The sequence below is a fragment of the Squalius cephalus genome, assembly GCF_949319135.1.
Source record: "Squalius cephalus genome assembly, chromosome: 22".
Classification (NCBI taxonomy): Eukaryota; Metazoa; Chordata; class Actinopteri; order Cypriniformes; family Leuciscidae; genus Squalius; species Squalius cephalus.
In genome coordinates, this window is record NC_137143.1 from 16,460,612 (window position 1) to 16,485,741 (window position 25,130).

A 25,130-nucleotide genomic window follows, 5' to 3' on the forward strand; every position below is an offset into this window, starting at 1 on the left:
TCATAGAACTGTGTATAGTAAATGAGACAAGGGTGAAGAGTTACATTCAAGCTATTTTAATGCACAATTTTTTTTTTTTCTAGGAAAAAACGTTTAAATATTTAATTTTGGTGATCAAAGATGAGTTTTAAGGGATACAATGATTGACTACAGGGGGACTTTAAAGGGGTGGTTGATTATGATTTCACTTTTTTAATTTAGTTAGTGTGTAATGTTGCTGTTTGAGCATAAACAACATCTGCAAAGTTATAACGCTCAAAGTTCAAAGCAAAGGAACATATTTGCTTTTATATAAATCGTTTAAGGACTACAACAAACGGCTGGTACACTGAAAAAAATGATTCATTGACTTAGTTGAATTTGCCAAAAAAATTTTTTGTTAATTGGTTCCACATAATTAATTTTAGCTACATTTAAACAAATGCATTACGTTGAACTAAGTTCAACTTAATGCATTTGTTAAAATGTAGCTAAAATCAATTGTGTGGAACCACTTACGATAAAAACATTTAGTAAATTCAATGAATTTACTGAAATCATTGAATTTACTAAAAAAATGTATCGTAAGTGGTTCCACACAATTGATTTTAGCTACATTTAAACAAATGCATTACGCTGAACTTGTTCAGCGTAATGCATTTGTTTAAATGTAGCTAAAATCAATTATGTGGATCCAATTAACATAAATTTTATTTGTAAATTCAACTAGTCAATGAATCATTGAATGTCGTGGAATGTCGTGTAGTCCCTATATATAGGGACTACACGACATTCCTCCTGGGTTAGTTACATCACTAACCCTAATATTTACATAAACCCCGCCCCCTGGAATACGATTTAAATATTATCATGACAGAATATGCTACTCAATGACTAGAAGATAACTACACATAAGCTACATAAATTCATCAACTAACCATTCAGAAACGTCCTGTTGCATTCTACATGTTGTCACTTCTTCTTGAGTCTCTCCATAATTGTCTGAATCCGGTTTGAACATAAACATTGAATTTTTCAATGCATGTCTGTGTGAGGTACAAGGACACAAACTGTTGAAGCTCCGCCCCCTGTGCTGGGAGCAGCAGCTCATTTGCATTTAAAGGGACAGACACAAAACGGTGGGTTTTTGCTCACCATCAAAAATTGACAATTTTAACAAGCTATAAAAACATATCTGTGGGGTATTTTGAGCTAAAACTTCACATACACACTCTGGTTACATCAAAGACTTATTTTACATCTTGTGAAAAGGGCGTTATACCACCCCTTTAAGGCATTTCTTTTTGGCTATATTTTTAAAAGGGTTTTTAAAATTGACTCAAGAACCCAATGGTTCTATATAAAACCCCATTGAACCTTTTTTCTAAGTGTGTATGGAAAAGAGTGATTATTATTTTTATTTTTTTTGTTGTTGTTCTATAGAAGTTCATTTTTAAAGAATTAAAATCATACAATACATTAATTACATTTACAAAGTTCACACACTGGTTTCTTCACAGATAGTCAGGAGTATTTCACCAGTGATCAGCTCTATAGGGACTGTTTTAAAGCTTGAATGCAGCCTTTGCATTTTTGCATCTATAACAATCTTCCTGCAGTGTCTCTGGTGGAACTGTGACTACAAGCTAAATCCTCCAAGAGACTGAGTTGGCATTTCAAACCTCTTAATGTGCAAATGTGCATGAAAGAAACTTCAGTGCAACCTCAGAGGAGTCGAGTAAACAGGCACTGAGAGACAGATGGACATTAAAGACAGACAGAGTCTCGGACAGATGGAGGTAGAAAGCGCAGTCACAATCACTTCTATGAAGTGGATGAGTTTCAAACTTTTTTGAGGGTTAGTGGAGTTGCGACCCAAATATGGGTGCAGGTCTGCTAATATTTAAATATAATTAAAATTAGTTAATTTATTTTTTAATGTCATATTTGTTATTACAGTATACAGAGCATAAATAAGCCAAATATTGCTTACTATGCTTTCGCTTGAAAAGCTTTTGCTAGAGAATGCAAACATTTTGTGCGAACATGCAAAGTTTCTCAGGGGAATGCAAAAGTTTGAGAGTGATTGAAATATATTTTTTCCTCCCATTTAATTTTTTCCCCTCATGCATGTCCCTTTAGGTGCTCCGTACTCATACTATGGATAAAAACATAATTATGCTTCTCAACTTACAAGATAAGAGTAGATGATTTGCTTATCTGTTGTTATTGATATCAAAGGTCATGCATCCAATCAAACTCTACAGAAATTTAATAGAAGCTTGTCAAATTACACAAATGGCAACATGGTTTGCATAACATACCCTCAAACCATGAAATAAAGAAAAGAAAAAGAAAATATGAACCACAATAAATACAAGTTTGGTACCGTGTTGGGTCATTACTGTACTTTCAATGTCTTGAAGCAAAATTGGTCGTGAGCTACTATCTAAGTTTGTGTGTGTGGAATTACTTAGTGCAACAATGCGCCATAAGGGCCAAATATAGCCTTGAGAAGTTGGCTAAGGTTCAGATGTGGGCAGGGTGGAAGCGGTGAAAAAATTTCTCAACTTTTGGCCCTGACTATATTATAGATGGCCAGCGCATACATATTCCAAAGGTCTTGATGAGATGGAATCGATCTCTGTGGGTTATGGCGGAGGTTGACAGCATTTTTCAAATTCCAAATTGTGCTCATATACAATAGGTGGAATTTGATAGCCGATAATTCAGCAACCGCTCTTTTAGAATGGAATAATCAAGTCTGTTATGTTCTGTTCCTGGATTTGTCACAGGATTTGTTTCCAGCAGAGCAGTAGTAAACAGAGGAGAGGAAAGTAGGTGGCGAAAAAAGACAGGGCACTTCATAGAGAAAGAGAGCGAGCGAGATAAAGGGAAGGAAAATGTGTTTGAAGGGAGAGACAAAGTGAGAGAATGATCGAGTGAAAGACAAGAGGACAAAAAGAGTTCAAGAGAGAGAGGCACTGCAAGAGCGCTCTGATTGTGATGTCAGAGTGGATGGGGCATTCATCATCCTCTCTGTAGATTGGGGAGGGTGCCACAGAGGGACTGACAGCACTGAGGCTTCTGTCAGAGTTATAGATAGAGCTGTAGGCCGCCGAGTCTACACTGGTGCGGTGAACACCGCTCGCTCTGGGCCTCCTGAGGGAAGCTAATTACTGGCATGTTAAATGACTCTATAGACCAATTCACTAGTGCAATAATGGATTGGGTGTGGTGTGTTCTCGATTGGGACTCTTCCATCATTGCTGAGGATTATAGAGGAAATTGCTTATTTGGGTCTGTGAAACTATAGTGTCATCTAAGGTTACAGAGAGGTCGTTACTATATTTGATCATGCTAATGGTACTAAGGTAAAATGAAATTTAACACATGCTTTTCTCTCGTTAGTTGAGATAACTGGATAAACCCGGAGCAAAGGAAAATGCTGCTGGGTTTTTTAGCTCATTTCTTCCTGTTGCATCTGGTGTTTGGGTGCTTCTTTGAAACTGGCTTGTTAAACTACAAGCTACTCATAATATAAAGTAGTTCAACTACAATTTTTACAGTTTGCATCTCACAATTCAGACTTTTTTTCTTTAAAATGATGATATAAACTCACAATTATCAGTCAGAAATGCAATATAAACTCGAAACTCAGAGTTATAAAGTCAAAATTGTGAGACATAAACTCGCAATTACAGAATTCTAAGATGTAACGCCTCTCATATAATTCTGATGTTAAAATTCACAGTTTATATTACAATTCTGAGGGAAAAAAATCAGAAGTGTGAAATGTGACCTTGCAATTGCAAGTAAAAAGTCAAAATTGCAAGTTTATGTTTAGCAATTCTGACTATATTTCAGAATTTATATTTTGACTTTATATCTTGACATTGTCTCATAGTAGTGATTTAAACTCGCAATACGAGTTATAAAGTCAAAACTGTGAGATATAAACTCAAAATTGTAAGTTATAAAGTTAAAATTGTGAGTTTATGTTTAGCAATTCTGACTATTTTTCAGAATTTATATTTTGACTTTATATCTTGAAATTGTCTCATAGTGGTGATATAAACTCGCAATTATGAGTTATAAAGTAAAAATTGCGAGATATAAAGTTAGAATTGCGAAATATAAACTCATAATTCAGAATTGTGAGATATAACATCTCTCATATCAACTTTTGTTTCTGAATAGCAAGCTTATATCTTGCATTTGTGAGTTTATATCTCACAATTCTGAGGAAAAAAATTGCAAAACAATTTCAAGAATTTATTTTTGTGAGATATAAACTCGCAGTTATGAGTTATGAAGTCTGAATTGGGAAATATAAATTCACAATTGCTCTTTTTTCTGGAATGCATATACTGTAAATAATGAGGGTGTTTAAATTTATTAGTGACACCATTCAATTAAAACAGATACAATTATATATCTGCTTACATGTGCAATAGGTGATTCTCTACAGAAACATTTTTTGTTATGGTTAAAAATCTCCTCATATCCTGATAGCAATCACTATGTTAAGCGGTCTAAATGTATTTTTAGAAATATATATTGTCTGTGGAAGGCGTAAGACCATAAAATGTTTGTTCAATCATTGCATTAGGTCCGAATGAAATGATAACGTGTTTCCTGTCAGTCCACTTGAGTTCGCATACCACTGCGCAGCCTGTTCATGCAGACATCATTTGTCATCAACGCGTCTCACGTACGCTGTGCAGACAGAGCGAGACTGGCAGGCAAACAGTGTTTTATGTTCGTAAAGTTTTCTCACCGTTGAATGACACATGATGTAATCCAATAACGTTGTCTCTGGTCGACTCGCTTCTGATCTGTGCGCATTCGTGTGTTTTGGAGGAGGCGTGGCTTTGGACAGCAATTTGCAGGAAGGTGGGATCATATGCTTTCAATGCTAGCAGGCTAAAGTTAGCATTTCCCAGATCACCTATTGCACCTTTAATATCTGTTAACACTTTATTTTGATGGCACCACGTACATTCTACTGACTATAAGTAACTTTGCAACTACATGTCAACTTATTCTATTGACCCAAACCCTAACCCACTAATACTCTAATGAGAGTTAGTTGGCGTGTAGTTGCAAAGTTACTTATATAGTTAGTAGAATGTATATATTGGACTCTTTTTCTCATATTCTCATTAAAAAAAATAAATTAAAAAATAAATAAATAAATAAATAAAATAATTAATTTACTTTACTAGTGATTTTTTTTTAAAAAAAATTGTATTTGTTTATTTACTCTTTTTGCATCACACACAACTGTTGAAGAAATATATTTTTTAAAATAAACTTCAACTAAATTTAATTTAATTCATATTGTTCTTTGATATTGGGTTGATATATGACCTAGACAGGCTCTTGACAGGTTTTGTGAGACTCACCTCAGTCACCTGACTACATAATGCATCTGCTTATCAGGAGTGACTGGGTTGATATGGAACTGGATTGACGTTGCTGTCTAGCAGGTTATGCATGCCCATAATGCAGTGAACATTTGGCTGACTGACAGCGTTGAGTCTCAGACACACTATCAGTCCCTCTGTTAGACCTCCTGCATTAAGTTTTCTATTGATGCTTGCTGTTACGCCAAAAGGTTCTGGCTGTGCTGTGTTCGGTATTCAGTACTACTACCGTTGGTGCTCTTAAGTTCACTTCAAGTAGTGTCTTCATGTCTAAAGAAGCTTTAATTGTGATTCATGCCACTTCAAGTGTCTTCATGTCTAAAGAAGCTTTAATTGTGATTCATGCATTTATATATTTATATACATAATGCCATGTTGGTATTCAGGTCCTCTCAGGCATTAAATCACACTGTCTGTCATTTCTCCCTTGCATGGTTTAACAACCAAAACAGAGCGATGAGATTCTGATTGGCCCTTATGCCTAGCGTTCATTTTAATGAAACTCACACCATTGTGCAGCCATGAGCAGTCGAAAGACATATTTCACCGCCGCACTCTGCTCTCACAATTCACTTATTTCTAACTGCTTTACACCAGACAGATGGGTACATAAATTTGCGCACGCAGCAAATATAAATACCAATAACAATAAATGCTGCTTTAAAAATGAAGGACTTCGCGAGAACGCGCACGTCACGTGGCTCGAGAGATGAGTAGCAGCTGAATGGTCACGCACGCTGCGTGTTGATTTCTGACTGACATGCGCGAGAATCAGGGGCGTAGCCAGGACATTATTTCTGGGGGGGCCAGCTTGGGCCAGTCTTTTATTTGGGGTGGCACTTGATTGTCAAAAACGACTATTTTAAAACTCACTCAGAGTAACGTTAGCGGTTTTCTCGCGGCTCGTCAGGCCATAAACAATGGATTGAACTTCCTTATGGACACTAATAATGTCTTATTGATAATCCATGTTATTGGGATGGATGCTTAGATCAGTGGCTCTCAAACTTTTTACACCAAGTAGGCTACCACCTCAGAAACTATTTGGTAGAGATGCGCGGATGGGCTATTATTTCATCCGCAACCGCATCACAAAACTCATCATCCGTCCGCCATCCATCCGCACCAACGTTTTTGACCAATTTTCAAAACCGCACCCGCCCGCCATCCGCTGATTGGTGTATACATATATTTTTCATTTGATTGGTTCAACCGCCCGCCACCCGCCCGAATTTAATTAAAATATTATTTTTCGTCACGTCATCCGCCCGATCCGCGGTTTATCCGCGGCTGTAACCGCCAACCGCGCATCTCTACTATTTGGCTCTCCAAGTACCACCATAATGATCAATATTAAAATACAGTAGCGTAGTAGGCCTAACTATTCAGCTACAGTTATGCACAGCTAAAAAAAACAGGCAGTTTTATTTATAATAAGAATATGTATTGTTGTCAGCCACTTTAAACATTGTAACAACACAGTTTTAACATCAACACTGCACTGTGTGCACTGTTACACGGGTAATTTTTTTTAATGATTAAATTAAAATGTATAAAATGTCATCATAATTTCTCACTGTTTTGTAGCGTTTGCTGCTGCTGCTTTTTCAAAGTTGCCACTGTTGTGTTGTTAGCAGCACTAGTGCTTGGTTCACTCTCATCCTCTTCAGTTCTTGTATTTGAAACATTCTCCTCCTGATCCAAACTTTTCTTGCCAGATTGAAGCCACAATAGCAGTTTTGAACTTTTCATAATTTAATAATCTACCTAACATTCATTTATATTTAACCTTTTCACACACTTAGTTAAGTTAAAAAAAAAAATCAGCTGCTCCCAAGCGTAAGCTTTTCAAGGCGATCGTATCACTTTGTTTCCATGGTGACGTGTCGTCACACGACCACAACCACTCAATACATACTGATGATCTGCTTTTATTTATTTTTTATTCAAAATATTCACAAATTTGTTAGCTAAAGCATTGAAGCGCCTTTATAATGATCACGTTAGTTGGGAAAAAAAGCACAGTTTGAATTTAGCAGTTGATCACGTTCTACTCACACCGGTGAGATCGAAATTCAGTGTTTCCTCTGCGTAACGTTACCACTAGAGAGAGCCTAGTACCACACGGTACCACACTTTGAGAACCACTGGCTTAGATAATGTGCGAGTGCGATGTGTCATGATTATATGAGGGGTTAGGGACCTTAACATGAGACGGGGATTTTTTAGTGCAAATGACAGAAAGACACAATATGAATTGTCATTTTTAGGCGATAATTTATTTATGGAAACCATGGCATTTTAAGTGCAATATTCAATTTATTTTTCATAATTGTCTTTTTGTTTGTTTGCTGCGTGAGTTTTCAAATCTGCGTCACTCATCGGCGAAAGGTGGAAATAGAGTGTTTTAGTCTGTTATAAACAAAGCATGCACACCTACAAACAAACGCCGAGACAAAATATGACGCTCTCTTCTATACTCACTCTAACAGACGCATAATGTATCTTCCCCTGTGGCTCAAAGAACTCAGTGGTGAGTTCTTAAGCTTTTTCGCGCCAGAGACCCGTGTTCGAATCCCGGCTCTGGCGGCAGATGAGCTTTCTTACGTACAGAAAGCGAATCCGCCCCTCGCGCCCTCCTGTTCACTCGGCGGGGGTCGAGTATTTATTTATGAGTATTTATTTAAACTCAGGAGGGTTTTTTTCTTTAAATTAAATTTATTTCCCCCTCCTCAGACTGGGGGTGGGGCCGTGAGTTTGGGGGGGCCGGCAGGGGGGCCGAGCCTTGACCAGTGGTGGCCGTGGCCCCCCCTGGCCACCACGTAGCTCCGCCCCTGGCGAGAATCAATTACTTAACAGCGCACACCAAATCTGTTTTCATCTCACCTTTCAAATTCGCTCATAGTTGGGTTCTAAAACTTTCTTTTTGCTTAAACTCCAATAGGATAACACTGTAAAATAGGGCTTGCCAACTGTATATCCTTAAATAAAACTTCAACAACCCATTTGCCAAACAACGTAGTTTACTGCTCTGTGTGGGTTGTAATCTGCGGATCAGAAAACATGCCGGCCAAGTTGTTGCCTTTAATATTTCTAGATAAAATAAAAATGTGACATTCCATGCCTTGACCTTGATAAAGTATAGCTCTGGAGTTTACATAAGCATGTACAGTGTGAGAAACCATCTGCTTTTCTTCCCATTGCTGGATGTTAATTCTACTGAACAGCTCACAGACTACAGTGACCCTGTTACATCTGTAATGAGGTGATCTCAGCTGTAAATGATGGTATGATTATTTATTTACCTGGAAAATAGCCCTCATGTATATGTTTAAAAGCGATTCAGCCGTCTCTGAAAAGCTCTGTATGCATTTAGGGGAAAAGAAACAATAAGGAACTGTAAATATAGTGGGAGTAAATAAATACAGCATTCAATCAATGAATATGGTTGTGTGTGTGAGGGTCAGATACTATGATGGCTGTTGCAATGAATGAATTAATGATTGAATGGAAGAATAATGAAATCAGATGGAAAAAAAGGGGTCTGGAAGGTCATGAAGATGCTTGAAGCTAAATTATTGAAAGTAATTCAGATTCCTTGTACACATAGACATGCATCACTTGACACACACACACACACACACACGCACAGTAACTTAAACACGGTAGCCAGAATTATTATTTAACATTACTGAACCAACCTATATAAATCAATTTATGCCACCAAAACTAATTTTTATGAGTTAAACCAGAAAGAAATAGCATGGGTTACCACTTTTTACAGTGCAGTCACAAACCATTCAGTGTTTTCTGAGACTAAAAAACCCTTGAATGATCAGCTCACGATAGCCGATTGCTCTTTGATCTTTATGAAGATGGACCACACACTTTTGACCCATATCAATCAGCTGTTTAAATTGATTTCATCAACCAAACTCATTAGACAATTGATTAACCTTTTTGCACAGTACCACTGACTCTATTACTGGACATTGTGGAGACAGAAGAATCAGAACTCGTGTACATCTAGCCATTGAACAACTAATATAGGATAATTTGTTCAGAACAGCCGATATCTTATTTTCAGTCTTGATTGCACTATTGATTCAAAGCACCCTATATTACACATACATTTATGCATCAATGTCATAGTTAACCTTCTAATGGGACTGCAATACATTAAGTGGCAGGTTAGTACTTTTTCTCACTTACTGACTTACTGGCTCTCTAACCATAGAAATATATGCATAGATTCCTCATTAGTGGCTGTACCTATGGCAGAGTAAGGCGTTTGCCATACTGGAACGGTCAAAGACAGTCCGTGAACACTCGAGAGCAAGTTGACCGTGTTTCCACAACCGTAGTTTTACGCATGTATGAATATCTACATCTGCAATATAGACTTAAGCAGATAATTTTCATAGGATTTAGTTTATCATTAACATGATACAACAAGAGAAGGCGTAAGCTCACACAACATTAAATAGGAATCATAGTTTAAAAACCTGCGATATTGAGTAAAAACATAAAAACACAAACCAACACATTCTCACCTGTGAAAGGTTATCCCATTTCTTCGGAAATTTAAATCTCGGCGGCTTTTGCGCAATGCTGTGGCATCTTGGAAAACGTATTGATTTTACTTTGAGATGTTTTGACCGTTCCAAGATGGCAGATGCGTCGACATGTATGGAAGCGGTTGAAAGTAGCATATACAGATTTAGCTGTTGTCATTCATAAAAATAGTTGATCATTGTGGGCAGTGATATAGAATATTTGCTAAATTGTTTGATTTTCAAACAAGTATTGCATGTTGAAATAATTTTATAGAATTTTCTATTTCTATTTTTTATTTTAGCATCTTTATTTATTTGAAAAATACATTTTATTTAGGCCCTGTGCATTCATTCATTAAATATTAATATTTATTATTTATTCTTTTTAACCCATTGCAGTGTTTTAAAACGAGTGAATTATTTAAAAAGTTCATCGTGGCATTATATTTCTGAATCTTTAGCTGTCAAGTTAATGGTTAAAACGCACTTCCACTAGACTATAATTGCAATAACAATACAGCCCTAAACACCTTGTGCGTCACTCCCTCATCTACGCAGAGGTTTCCGCAGAACCCCTTACAGTTCTTGGAAGGAGAGAAAGACGCTGTGTTTCTTCATGGTCGCTCATCTGAAGCGTCTTTTTTATTATAAATTGCAAACTCAATGCATCATTTATTCTCTCATATCCGGCTACGGACTATAGAAACAGCACTGAGTGACTGCTATCGTCAGATGTGCGCTATATCAAATCCGGACACCGTCTGAGAACTGAAACTTTAGAGAGAAAAGATGGTTTGAACTGAGACTTGGCTGACGTCTCGAGACTCCACAGAGCTTCAGTGAGAACATGTGAACTCGCCCTCGTGAATGTTTCACGGAATTCCGATCCTCTCATTCTCTCCTTTCGTGCCGAAGCTCATTTGAATCAACATCACGCGATTGTCAACATCGTGTGGCCAACGTTTGGGATTTTTGTCGCGCTCACCGAATATCTTTCAAATACTCAAAGGATTTAATGGGCCACGAATATGTCCTATTGCAAGCTGACCAGCATCGTTCTGTCTTAACTGAAAACTGAGGTACGTTTGCCATTGATACGTTTTAGCATTTATGCCGCGTTTTAAAAGAGAAAAGTGTGCTGTTGGAAGTTGTTGTTGAGTAATTCAGTCAAAGCAATAATGTATGAATGCATCTGTGTCAGCATCATTTGAATTCCCGGATCTCTCGTGCTGGATGAAAACGTTTATCCAGGATTGTTTATTAGGAACGGAAATCGTAAGCAACTGAACGATTCTGATCCATAAGAAACGACGGCGGTTCCATTAGTTTTAGTACTTTTGAGGAAGACTTATTTGGAAAATAAATGCTTATTGCATTTACTGTCCTCACCAGATTGTTGCCAAATTATGAGATCATTTCTAATTTAAACTGAGTTAAAAATAAATAAATAAACGACTTTTCACTTTTTGTGGATTTTTAGATAGCATAAATGCAATCCAATAACTTTACCATCACATCGTCAATGTTTCTATATCGACATTGATTTATAACATACCACAGTCAGTCTTCGATTCATTTTAAGTGAGGCTATGACTCGCGCTTAGGTTTATACAGTAACTGTGACCGATTCATATGTGGGTTTGATTCCCTTAAAAGAACCAGCTCAAAAGACTCATTCGTTCAGGAATCTGACTGCACTGCTCTTACTAAAGAGAACCGACTCATAAGAGTCGCATTGTTCGTTTGGAAACAGGACTGCACTGTTTGCACTGTATGTTTTCTGAATGGGGCAGGAAACACTTTCAGAGTACGTCTGTGCTTTCAGTTAAAGCAAGCTATTTGTATGGTTTATTTTTCATATTGATAAGGGTTAACTTTACTAACTTTCGCTGTTGTTGCGGCCGAAAACTGGCGGTCTCTGTCCATGGTGCTGAAGTACATTAACCACTGTAGAAATAGCGGGCGTGGACTTGCAAGCTATAAAGTTCTCTTCTTCAAGCGAGGACAGTTAGGATTTTACTGACACAGGTGAATCTGCTCCTCACAGCAGACCTTTGAGGCTTTCCTTTCCTTCACCACCCACCCCTCGAGTTCTACTCCTGTAGATGGCAGTGTAAATCAAATATTTACGCTCAATTTGACGAGTCGTCGTGATAAGTTCCTGTCAGGTCGCTTGTGAAGCGAACCATCATTGTGGACTAATACGCAAAATTGCGCTTTCTGGCACGTTGAGAACCGCAATCATGTTATTGTATCCTTCAGTAGCGCGGGATCTTTCTCACAAAAAAAAAAAAAAAAAAAAATTATCTACAGAGCACCTTGAAAGCACCGGGCTATAGTGCTAGATGTAGTTTCCACTTGCACAGGCATGTTGATGGTTATTTCTCCGCTTCTATTATTGACTAATGAAAGGTGGAGAGAAGATATATTACTCTATGTACTGCACATATTGTATTTGTTCTATTTCCATCAAAAGAATGACTCACTTAATCACTAAGGATTTACTTCTCCTCTTGTTGTTTTAAACATGTAAAAAAACAAAAACAACAACAACAAAAAAAGTGTTATTAGAAAAAGTCATAGTATAGTCATTTCACTTATGTAATTTCTTCTATTTAGAAAAGTGTTCTGTCTTTGTTTGTCTGTGTTTGGTGCTCTGGCATGGAGCTATGTTAATTCGCCCATGGTTCTGACCTCAGTGCCCTCCTCGCCTGAGGTTTCAGAGATCAAAGCCTGAGCAGCAGACAGCTCCTCCTCCACTTTTGACTAATAACGTCTGAGAGCACTTGTTTCATGCAGAACATCAGCATCATCAGATAAATGATCGCAGAGTGAACAGCTGGGCTGCCTTAATATCTATTACCACCAGTCACTGGGTCAGGCCTAATGGATGCCACTGTGTCCCAGTTGCCCTGCATGTGCAAATATAACTTTGTCCTCGAGACTTAAAAAACACAGAGTTTTCTCATCACAACTTCTGTGCCTTGGTTATCAGTATCTATCTATCTATCTATCTATCTATCTATCTATCTATCTATCTATCTATCTATCTATCTATCTATCTATCTATCTACTGTATCTAATCTATCTATCTGTCTGTCTATCTAATATTTTGAATTAATCCATCCATCCATCCATCCATCCATCCATCCATCCATCCATCCATCCATCCATCCATCCATCCCTATGAGAAGAAATGAACTCATTACCATAGTGCTTAAATGCTCTAATTCGACTTTGACTATTTATACAGTATGTTCGTGCATGTGTGGGTATTTCATATGGTCTTTGTATTATTATTATTATTATTATTACTATTATTGCTGTTCAATTAATCATAAATCATTCATGTATTATGTAAAATATATCATTCATGAATTATGTACTGCCAGCAATATTGCTTTTTTATTATTTTTTTTACAGTAGTGCTTTCTTTAACTTTTACTTGTGTTGTGAGGAAAGGCACAGATGGGAAGGTAGGGAGAAACGGAGTTGCAGAAATGCATGTGAAAGTTCAGAGTTTGTGATAATACAGTGATAAAATAGGCCAGTGCACTTGTTTTTCGGTTACTGGGTGAAGGTCCATGCAAGTACGGTGCAAAAGTAGCAGGTGGTCATCGGATAAGAAGTGGTCATTCTGTAATGGTTCCATTGTGGGCATGCGATGTATACATTCATGAAGGACAAATGAGGTGGTCTTTTCAGTGAATGGTACTTGTCTCTGTATTAGTAGGTGCTCTTGCAGGCTTTTGCCTCTGCTAGCGAGTTGCCCAAAGGCAAAGCACGCTAAACTAAACAGCATCTTGTTTGTCTCGGAATGGGTCATTGCTTTTTGTCTCAGTTAAACAACAATTACATTTGCCGTCCAGAATGCAGTATGCTGATTACAGCACAGCTGTTTCATACAGAGACACTCATGCTTGTTCCACGCATCTTCCTGTGTCTTCACTCATGCGAATCTCTTCCCAATCTTTAAGAAGACATCAACAGAAGATCTGCGAGGGACATGGTAGGCGAACGTGTTTCTTAGAGACAAGGCTGGAGTGTGAATGTCATCTTTCCGGTCTCTCTTTCTCTCATAGTGGCATGAAAGTGTCCTGCCCACTCACCATGGCTGACTAATAGTGAGTGGCTGCCAGTCTGTTGGACAGGTTGTGCCCAGTCACTGAAACATTTAATAGCTCATATTCCTTTTCGCTGTGACGGCCCACACAGCACATGTTAGAGAGCTCTTATCGGCACGACCGCTGGTAAATACAAATACGAAAACAAATGACCACGGGCCAGTTGTGCAGGTACTTTGGTGGGTAAGGGCACAGTGAGAAAAGGTTGACATTTTTAGTTGTGGCATTCACAACTTGGTCGTTTCTGAGTGAGTCTAATGGGACTTCCCACTTCCTTTTTTTGAAGCTAAAAATATTACAATAAATGAAATGTTATATTTTAGTTTTTTCTTTGAGGTGAAATACCATATCAGATCAATTATATTTGAAGCATATACAAAATGATTATTATTATTGAAGATGTTTACTGTGTACTCAAATTGTGTTTGGTTATACGAAATGATAAAAAATAAATAATAAAATAAAATATATAATTAGTATAATTAATGAATTAATAATTGGTAATTGGAATTTCAATTATTCAGTATAGGGCTGTCATGATGTTCGATTTTTCACACCACGGTTATTGTGGCCAAAATAATTCACGATATCGATATATCCGATATCTATAGAATCTATGGGGCGGGGGCGGGGGCTGGGGCGGGGTAGTAGTTATCAGTCAAATTAATTTTTATTTTGTTTATATAGTTTTTCTTTTTTACCCAACAAACATAAGGATACTGATAAACACAAGGCACATGCATTTTTACTTATTGCGTAGCCTACTCAATCTATGGCAAATTTTTTGTGAAGGAAGACAAGCATGTGAAGTTTATCTGGTTTTAAACTGAAGCCAAACACTGTCTGAAGGTTTCCTGAAGAACTGAAAAGCTCTTAAACCTATTGCCAATAAAGTCATGCAGATAGCAGATTTGAGCAAAAAAAATCAAGTGCAAATATACAAATACAAAAATAAGATGAGTAAAAACAGGGTTCTTAATTTTAATAATCACCCTTTATTAAATATATGAACACAGAAACCCCCTGTTAACAGTTAATGTCACGTTTCTATCCCATTCCATGACTAGTAAAATAATAGCTGCGTCGCGTCTATGACAACTCGAGGTAGCCTATCGCACACCGGACGCGCACTTTCTCAGTTTATGGCCAGCAATATCATTACGTTTAAGGACATTACGGAATTGAGATAATGTCTGTACTATTTTATGATTATACTGTACAATTAAATACAATAGTTGCTGAGTCTGTCATCTGAACACTTCACCTCAGAGCGTCCGTTAACTGAATGCATTGAGAATATCACCTGAAATCCGATAACATCAGCAATTTTCATTCAAGCAGCTGATTTCTGTAAATAAATGTAAAATTAAATGTAGGCTATATTGCAGCACAGGGTGAAATCATTTCGGATGGTTTGAGACAAATATAATGTAAATTTCATATAAAACTATGTAAATGGCGCTTTGTGTCGCGGCAGGATTTTGAACACGGCCCTGAGCCGTTGCTGGGCGCCGCGGCCGCCGGTGTGTACACACTCACAGAATTTGTTCGAATTTTAAAGACGTGGCGCTGCGCTTCTCGTCCGGTGTGCGACCACCTTTAATTAAGGTGCTGTTGTCTTTGAAGTCGAATAACTCTGTTCTTATTACTGGCGAGCTTACTTTTTTCGGGTGTGGACAGTGTTTCACTCTAGCTGCGCGGGCGCGGACGAGCGCTGCGTCGTCTAACCTCTGTTATACTTTCCGCGACCGCGACGGAGCGAGGGTCCGCAAGGGTCCGCGTGACGTAAAAATCGTCATCGGGGGTGCGCGCGGAGGCTCGTTGCGGACTGGCGCGTGCCTCCCATTTTTTGTGACCGCGCGGACCAAGGGCGCGCGTTCATTAGGTTAAAACCGCGAAAGAGATGGAAATAACATGGACGCCGAATTTGAAAAAACGGAAAACGCGTGCATTCTAGAAATAGAACCAATGCCTATTTTTCACGCAAGCCTGTTGGAAGCGTTTCCAGGCAAAATAGAATAGGAAAAGATGTTATGTCATTTTGACACGAATACATATTAATAAATGTCATTTTGATGTTTGAAAGTGTCTAGGTTTTGACATAAATGCAAATATAAACTATAAATATTTAAAATATTATCGATTATACTGGCCAGACCGATCTACTGCGCATGCGTTTAACGCGTTTACCGAGCGGACCTCAGCAGAAAGTATAAATACAAGTAGTCCGCGTCCGAGCTGTGCGCAGCTGTCGTGTACGCGTCCAAACTGGAGTATAACAGAGGCTGTGTCCGCGGATGCGATACTGCCACTTGTGAGGTCAACAAGGTACTGGCGCTGTAGCATTTACGTGTCATGTTATCATAAGAGTCCTATTCATTTTAAAAATTGTGGTTATCGCCAATACCGGTATATTGTCACACTCTAAATTAACACGATGTCGATATTTCATGCGTTGAATATCACGATTATCGTCAACACCGGTATATTGCGACACCCCTAATTCAGTATATTATTCATTATTATTATTACATTTTAATTAGGGCTGTCAAACGATTAATCGCGATTAATCGCATCCAAAATAAAAGTTTGTTTTTACATAATATATGTGTGCGTACGGTGTATAATTATTTTCTATATATAAATACACACACATGCATGTATATATTTAAGAAATATTTGCATGTATATACTGTGTATATATATTTATATTATATATAATTTATATTATATATAAATATTTTACATATAAATAACACATTTTTCTTAAATATATATGCATGTGTGTGTATTTATATATAGAAAATAATTATACTCCATACACACACATATATTATGTAAACACAAACTTTTATTTTGGATGCGATTAATCGCGATTAATCGTTTGACAGCCCTAATTTTAATATTAATAATAATAATTATTATTTTATCCATTTCATCCATCCATTTGATGAACCATTTCATCGTTCCTTTTATGAAGACAATTTAATTTATTAGGTTTATTTGGGGGTGAAAAACCATATCAGACCAATTGCATAGACACTGATGATGAAGATGATGATGATGAGGCTGATTATTATTACTATTGTTGTTGTTGTTGCTGTTGTTATATATTTGTGACATTCATAACTTGGCATTTTGTGATTATAAGTGAACTTTCCTATTTATTTATTTTTATTTTTTTATTGGGGGGGGGGGGGGGGGGATCAAAAGAGGAAAAAAAAATCTAATTAAAAGGTGTTACATGTTTAAATAAACCTTGAGCTCTCTTTAGTTTTGTGAAAGTGTCTCCTTTAGGGACACCAGTTAAATTGTTTCCTCCAGTAAACAGTTTAAACTAGATGACCGTCATCTATTTGCTGACAGATTTTTTGGGTCCTCCACCATTACGAAGACACGAAGGCCAGCTGGAGCTCATTACAAGTTGCAGACAGGCTGGATAAACTCCTCGATCGCCTGTGGGAATCAAGCGCTCTCCAAGGACGAAGGGAATTTACATCTTTGTGCACTGTAATTGGTGTCGTGTCTCGTTATGCTGGTTGTGCTTTTTGGATTTTTCCAAATTTAGTATCCCTCCATAGGTTCAAGAACATTACAGGCGCATTAGCGTAGATACACACACACGGCCCTCCTCCGTTACTCCTGGCATGAACCATAGCAATTAGCGCATTACTAAAATCACCATCAGGGGTATTGAATGAGGTGAGAGAAGTGCCCCCTCTGAGCTCTGACTGAATTATGTAACATTACTCTGATGACATTTGGCAATGGCATTTGGCAGCAGTGAGCAAACTGAACAGGAAAAGCTGCATTCGAGGATCTTCAGTTGAAATAGACACTAATGTTGTGTGCTGGATTTATACAGATTTAGATTTTTCTCACTTTCAAAAGTAATAGCACGCCTCTCTTCAACAGAGGCGTGCAGAGGATGATTTCAGCTCTCATTCATGTGCAACCTGTGCGGGATGAGTTGCATGCTGCAATTTAATATTTAGGGTTTGGGATTTGTTCAAATCCCTAAGCCTATGTACAGTATGAGCAATAGTAAAAGGAATGGTTGACTTGGCAAACGCAGCTAATTACAATATTTATCAAGTGAGATGAAAAAGAACAGTTTTGGTTCTTGGGAGGGAAAGCGAGTGAAAATATTTTGTTAAAGTGATTATTGAGTTCCTGCCTAAATTATTAATTATATCCTTCTGTACTGACATTTCAGCAGCGGTGTGGATATCTGAAGAAAGATTTATTGAAAACATAATTTCTCCTTTGCAGATACGCAGAAACATGCAATTTCTTGCAACCCTACGTGACTGCTTAAGCACTGACTAACATCCACTGAATACGTTATTTGACTGTTATTTTTTTTATTTGATTTTTTTAAGAAAGCTGTTTGCTCAAGTCATGTCTGGCTACACTATGTTATGTAAAGTGTAGAATATCTGCTATATTAACAGAAAAAAAAATTTCCTAGTCCACATTTACGCTGAAAATTCTACAGTAGATTACATGGTGCGACACAATCATATCCAATTTTTTTAACATTATATTTATCTGTATTTTATTTGGCTTTCATACATATTTTCACATCTTCAAGAGAACATTTATTAATATTGGCTACTGACAACTAAACATAACAAAAACACAGAAGAGAAGGAAAAAAAAAAATTATTAAACTAATTACAATTTAAAGAAATTAATTTTATATATAATCAAAAAAAAAATTACAGTGTATGTTGAGTAATATTTGTACATTGATTAATAATATACATGATTAATAATAATATTTTTATTACAATAATGTGTAGTTTATGTTTTTATGCGATATCAACAGCAAACAAAGAGACCAAGTCAAATGATTTTCTGTTATTATTTTATTTATTTATTTTGGAAGTCATTGTTTTGATATATGATAAAAATAGCACCAAACCATTTTCTTATATAGCATTCAGGACATTTTACTGCTGTGACATTAAAAAAAAAAAGTTAGTAAAGGTCCATTACAGAAAAGGAAATTTCACTAACTCAAAAAAATAGTAAAACTATACTATAGTTGGTTGCACTTTATTTTACAGTATGTGCTCTGTGTACTTACCTAAGAAAGTACTGGTTAATATAAGGTAACTGCACAGGTTAAGGTTAGCTTTAGGTGTAGGTTTAGGATGTCATTGTTACATATCTTACATGTAGTTAAAGCTCCAATATGTAGGAATTTTGTAATAAAATTTCCGAAAATAACTTGCACAGTGTGATATATTTCCTCCAGTTGTGTACTTACAATATCTCAAAAGTCTCCAAAGATTTTTTATTTCAGAGAAATTCCGATTTTAAATAACTGGCCGTCCCGGAAAAGAAATGTCGCGCCTCAGTGACGCAATGTCCGCTCTATCCTTTTTTCCATGTGATCGGATATTCCACCACACCGGATTTTTTTTTTTTTTTTTACAACAACTTTATTGAGGTTTTTTTTCTTATCACAATAAACAATAAAGACGTCTGACAAAGAATAAAAAAAATAAAAATAAATAAATATGACCCACCACACCGGAATATCGCATGGTCAAATGCGGAAGTGGTGGTTAAAGCGTTATAGCCATAGACTGTATGGTTATAGCTGTTATGGATCACGAACTCTTTGGCGAGTATTGAAGTGCCAACAAAACGAAAGCGTCCATATTCGGATACACGCGGAGTCGCGGACTGTGTGACAAACGGAGGAATAAAACCCGGATAAATATCGGCAGGCGTTTTCGAGATGGAGAGAGCTGCGCGACACTCTTGGACTTGACAGAGACTCTCTCGCGAGTGTATTGAGACAGGTAAGACATGCAACTGTCAATAATAGCACATATAAACAAAGTTATATTGCTCTTTGTACTTTGGTAAGGCTTTTTATCACGTGTGGTGACCGAGATTATGGCAGTACAATTAAATACAATCGGATATGATGTTAAAAAAATATATTTAGTCATTACTTGCAAATGTTCGTTCAAATTTACTTTTAGATATTGGTTTGAACACGTTAAACAACACGGCATTAACCATAAAAACGTAAAACTGCACAACATTAACCAAACAAATCATTTGACAAATAGCTGTATGTTGTAACGGGATAATATAGCATAACATTTCACGTTCCTTGCAGTTCATTAATTATGATGACATAAAATAATACAATCAGACATACAGGTAATACAAAGACGAATAAATTACCTCATCCGTGATCATGATTCATTAATTCCATGTAGATATATCGCTAGATGGTGAAAACGCATTAAAAACGACATCTCCCATCGTCACCTCCTTCATAGCGTCATCAAGCTTCGCCTTTGTTATTGTTGGAAACTGCGCCCTCTTGTGGTCAAATACCAAAGTTGCATACTGGAGCTTTAATATAGTAATAATTATTAATTATGTGTAATTGCATGCAACTAACCCTAAACCAAACCAAACCCTAATCCTAACCATGTAGTTTCTTAATATTACTCAGTACATTTGTTAAAGCTGCAGTCCGCAGTTTTTCCTCTTTGTCGCCATCTCTGTTCGAAATCTGCAATTGCACTTATTCACAGAATTATCAACTTTACATGCTTTGTGCCTCGGCGTGGCACAGCGCGGATGAATCCAATGTTTTGAGGAGAATGTGCGGCTGTTAATCACCACGCTGGTGGTGTGGATACTGTCATTCGCAATCACAGATTCTACTTTTTGGAAGTATGACCAACATAAGAATTTTCACCGGAAAATGTCGTCTGAACAAGTAAGGAACATCCACTTTTGTACTGACCAACTAAGGGGAAAAAAGCATTGCAGTAAATCGCGCTAATTAAATCTAACGATCGCTTATCATATCTCATCAAACCGTGCAAATTATACTTTGTTCTCAAATTGTTAATGTTAACAACATCAGAATTGCGTGACTACATTTAATGCCCTTCCGTGTTTTAGCATGGGCCCGGTTGCAAGTCTCTTTTTTTCTCCATTAGTCTTTTGCGTTTTACAACGGGTAAAGTTGTCAGTTGTCTCCAGTTGTCACTGGTGATTGTCGTTTGAACCTTTCTGGTCCGCCATCAAATTGATAAGCTTTTTTTTTTTGGATCTTTTTATCTCCACCTCCAACATCCTCACACGCAATATAGCCTACTAGCCGAGACACCTTCTTTATGTGTACGGATGTGACGTAATGACGCAAAGACATGCTTGAATTTCCTGCGGAAATCCACCAGTACCACTGGAATTAAAAACATTATTACAAGCTTACCATTTTGAATCGAGCTAAGGCAAGTAGATAGTTTTGAACACTGGCTGGTTATGTATTTGCTCCAAAATTTATTTTGGATCATTTTTAACCCAAAAAAGCTACGGACTGCAGCTTTAAAAAACGTCATAATATCATAAATAAAGTTGTCACTTTGTAAGTTTCAAAACAAGGCCCCTTGTCAATAATGTGATGCACTGTTGATGAGGACTGCTGGCAGGGGAGTTTTTAAAAAAGCTTCTCAGTGCATTTTGTCAGCCTCCAGGGTAATTTTTGCAAGGACAAGTAAACTATGGGTCAGTGTTTAACAGAAAGCACTCAGAAGGATATCATGAAAAACATGAGGATTACTGTATAGACGCAGAATACCAATGGCGCCATAAAGCCAAGCCCAACCACACCACTTCCTGGCACTCTCAAAGAACCCTTATCTGCTTTAAGAGTGTTTGTGTTCTTGACATTCAGGATGGCAAAACATTGAACATATTGACTGTGATATTTGAACAACAACACGGTCAAAATGATAATGAGCAGGTCATTCTAGCATTTTTGAGTGTTTGTACAATGAGGCTAAAACAATGATTTTATGACAATGTAGGAATTTGAAAGCTGTTCAGGAGTCTTTTGTTCTTTAATAAGCATTGAGATTTTTGACACTTGAGAGTTGGGAAATGAATACAGTAAGCATAACGTGATAGCGGTAATGACAGCCCACAAACAACAAGGCTCGTCTATCAAACAAAAATCCAGACTGCTCTTATTGAAGCAGTGCATTTTTTTGTTTTTTTTTGGTGCACTCAGTAAAAGAAGGTGCTAATTTTGTTTATGAAAGCCGAGAGAACCATGGCAGCCAATTTCAGGGGGAGTGTGCGTCTTTTTTAAAGGTATGAAAAGCCTAGAGTAAAGCAGTCATTTAGGTTCTTGGACCCCATAATCTGGGAGATGAAGTGATCGGCTCCTATTCTGTGTTGTTATTTAACATGAAGCTGCTTTGATTTAAGCGCTTTAATTACGGTGGTATGTAGATTTCAGGGGTCACAATGAGAGAGTGGAATTTTGCAGCTAATAAGAGACGGATCCACTCGCTGCTGCTGATTTACTCTAAATAATGTGTCATAGAACAGACCACATGCAAATTAAGCCAACTAAATCTGTGATCTATAACAAATCCATTCCTCTAGCCATTGCCTGAAAGCCGGAGCAAAACCATACAGTCCTATTCCCCATTATGATATTATTATATAGAATAACAATAAGGACACTAAGGGCCCTATTTTAACGATCTAAGCGCATGGTCTAAAGCGCAAAGGCGCAAGTTCACTTAGGGCGAGTCCGAATACACTTTTTCTAGTTTAACGACGGGAAAAATGGTCGGCGCGCCAGGCACATGGTCTAATAGGGTTGTCCCTATTCTCTTAATGAGTAATGCGGATGAATCCAATGTTTTGAGGAGAATGTGCGGCTGTTAATCACCACGCTGGTGGTGTGGATACTGTCATTCGCAATCACAGATTCTACTTTTTGGAAGTATGACCAACATAAGAATTTTCACCGGAAAATGTCGTCTGAACAAGTAAGGAACATCCACTTTTGTACTGACCAACTAAGGGGAAAAAAGCATTGCAGTAAATCGCGCTAATTAAATCTAACGATCGCTTATCATATCTCATCAAACCGTGCAAATTATACTTTGTTCTCAAATTGTTAATGTTAACAACATCAGAATTGCGTGACTACATTTAATGCCCTTCCGTGTTTTAGCATGGGCCCGGTTGCATGGTCTAAAGCGCAAAGGCGCAAGTTCACTTAGGGCGAGTCCGAATACACTTTTTCTAGTTTAACGACGGGAAAAATGGTCGGCGCGCCAGGCACATGGTCTAATAGGGTTGTCCCTATTCTCTTAATGAGTAATGGGTGTGTTTTGGGATTTACGAGCGTTAAACCAATCAGAGTCTCATCTCCCATTCCCTTTAAATGTCAGTTGCACTCGCACCATGGTGGATTCGCTATTTATATGGTGGAATTTGCAAGTGGAAAAACTGATCGCTTCTCTAGCGAGGAAACGGATGCTTTAACCTCACGCACAAGCAGACCATCTACGGGACAAAGTGTACGCGCGGTGTGGACCCACCTATAGGCGCACATTACTAATGCACTCTTTAAATAACAAAAGAGATATTGCGCCAGTTGCCTCAAAATAACAACGCGCCAACAACGTGCCTGAACACACCCCATTGTCAGACCAGCACGCCCATGGGCGCACAAATGGGCGCAAATGCATTTGCTATTTAAACAACGTGGCCAGGACGTGAAAATGATAACTGCGTCAGACTGAAACTATGATACTATAGAAACTAGAAACTGTATGATAGGGCCCTAAGTCTAAATCAGGGATGGGTAACTTCGGTCCTGGAGGGCCACTGTCCTACAGAGTTTAGCTTAAACCCTAATCAAACACACCTGAACAAGCTAATCAAGGTCCTCAGGATTACTAGAAAATTACAGGCAGGTGATTTTTTTTCAGGGTTGGAGCTAAACTCTGTAGGACAGTGGCCCTCCAGGACCAAAGTTGCCCATCCCTGGTCTAAATCATCCTTAATTCTATGGAGACAATTAAAGTGATAGTAACTCAAAAATGAAAATTCTGAGATCGTTTACTCCTTTTTATATCTTTTCAAGTCTCATGCTCAAACTTCATTCACCTTTGTATATTTAGGTATGAAATAAGAAACACAGAGACTGAGTTAAGGATGGCAGAATGTAATTTTTTTGGTGAACTGTCCCTTTAAGGAATTAAGTATTGATCTACATGAAACAGAATCCATCTTGAGTGATGATTTGGTTTCCTCCAGTCATGTTCTGCACCAACACATCTATACAAACTCTATGAGACTTCGAATTATCTCTTTCAGTTCCTCAAACCAAATAGGAATCTGGCACAGCTATAATATCTTCAGCAGCAGGAGTATGGGCAGGGCTCCATCCCATGCCCTCATACTCTACTAAAATACCCTCCTCACAGGACGTTGTTTCCAGGTCACGCACCTGGTCACACTCTCTCTGGCTCCGGGACGAAGATGGCCTCAGTTTTCAGCTACGGCAATATATATATATACAGTATGTATATGTATATGTGTGTGTGTGTGTGTGTGTGTGTGTGTGTGTGTGTGTGTGTGTGTATATTTCTGACCCCAAACCTTTGAACCATTTGGGATGTATTAAAAAGCAACTTAGAAAAATAATGAAAGAATTTATGTTTAGAACCTGATTAAGTTCCCTTAATTGGGAATCACTGTTGTATAATAGGATGTATAGACTCTCATTTTCAACCAAGGTTGTGAGAAGCCCAAGTACTGTACATATTGCTATTGCTCTATTTTAAGGGCTGATTCTGTGTTGCTTGGTGACTGGGAATAAATATGGCCTCAACATTCTTACCCTGAAATACAGTCAGGATAAGATTGCTGTACCTTGCAGGCAGTTGGCCTTTTATAGGAGGTCGGGATTTTTGCCAGTAGTGTTAACTGTGTAGGCAATAGAGAAATGCTTTTTGGAGGTACTGCTTGTGAATGAGTGTAGCTTTGGATTCAGGGCAGGAAAGCAGTTCTATTGACTTACAGGCCACTGGCTTAATGGAGGCCCCAACAGACAGTTTTGTTTAACTACAGTCGACTAAGATGTACCAAAGCCGGTAATGATACTTTTAATTCTGCAGCTCAATAAAATGCTAAACTGTTGCTTTCTGACAAAAGCGGAAACCCACGAACGATGGAGTAATCTACAGCTG

At 37.7% G+C, this 25,130-nt stretch overlaps 1 protein-coding gene across 2 annotated transcripts in view; it reads left to right on the forward strand.

Annotated features, from left to right (window-relative positions):
* Positions 1 to 10,551: 10,551 nt before the first annotated feature.
* The window catches only part of nlgn1 (neuroligin 1), a 299,196-nt gene continuing 284,617 nt past the window's right edge, over positions 10,552 to 25,130 (forward strand). For both annotated transcript variants that reach the window (XM_079856563.1, XM_079856564.1), the window contains exon 1: positions 10,552 to 11,043. The gene's annotated coding sequence lies outside the window, so the exon portion shown is untranslated. The remainder of the gene's footprint in view (positions 11,044 to 25,130) is intronic.